The following is a 1,069-nucleotide window of genomic DNA, read 5'->3' as shown; positions in this document are numbered from 1 at the left end:
AGCCTTTCTCCATAGCAGAGGTGTTCCAGCCCCCTGATCATTTTCGTGACCCTCCTCTTGACCTGCTCCAACAGGTCCGTGTCTTTCTTGTGCTGAGGACCCCAGAGCTGGACGCAGTGCTCCAGGGGGGGTCTCACCTGGACATGTCCCCAGTGTCCCTTCTGGGGCTGCTGTCCCCAAAGACCTGCCAATGTCACTGCATGCCAGCCCGCTCCCTAACTGAGCTCTTCCAGAGGATCCTTCCTAAAAACAACGCTGTGATGAGTGTTTAACCTAACCGGGATGGTTTCGGCGGGTCTGTGAAGTCGTGCTGGTTGACCAGAGGGCAGGGTGACCTCGGGCAGGGTGACTGGCCAGCAGCTGGGGACAAACCGGAGACGAGAGCATCGTCACCGGGGTCGATGAAGGCCAAGCGGTGCATCCGGTCTTTGCGAGTGGAAACACCAGCTCCCGGCGGCACGGGAAGCTCGGAGGAGCGGAGCTGCCTGCCACGTCGGCACCAAGATGGGTCAAAAGATGACAACCGCCGAGAGAAGCACGATCGACACAGAAGCTCACGCCGGCTCTGACCCGTCTCCCCAGGTGCAGCAAGGAGCTTCCTTAACTACTTCCTTAATGCACCCCGCGGTGCACGCAGCCCGCGGCACAGCCTTACATGTGCGTTTCCTTATTTTTCTTCCCCTTTGTCACAGCCTCGGGAACGGGCTGCTCTGAGTCAATGAAGAGGCCCGGGGGGGCAGGAGCGGTTCTGCCTATGGGTCACAGCCACCGAGATCCTGCCTGAATGAACTGGAGATCTCAGCCCGAGCGATCCCCTCCCAGCACCCTCAGGGAAAGGTTTATTATGGAATCAGATGTAGTGAAAACGTTTGTCCTTCCACATAACTGCAGGACTGGTGCTTGCAGGACGTGATGGCTGCTGGTGTTCCGTGTAGGGAATTTGGCTGACCCTTCCAAGGTGTTGCACAGGAACCTGCGGGCATGCAACTGGCGTAATAGGTATCAAGGAAAAATAAATCCATAGCTTAAGGCTTCCCAGCAGCACCTCCTTACGCACCAAGCCAGGAGA

The sequence above is a fragment of the Aptenodytes forsteri genome, unplaced genomic scaffold (assembly GCF_000699145.1).
Source record: "Aptenodytes forsteri isolate BGI_AS27 unplaced genomic scaffold, ASM69914v1 Scaffold459, whole genome shotgun sequence".
NCBI classification, from domain to species: Eukaryota; Metazoa; Chordata; class Aves; order Sphenisciformes; family Spheniscidae; genus Aptenodytes; species Aptenodytes forsteri.
The sequence above is the reverse complement of the archived record's forward strand: the minus strand, read 5'-3'. Positions refer to the sequence as shown.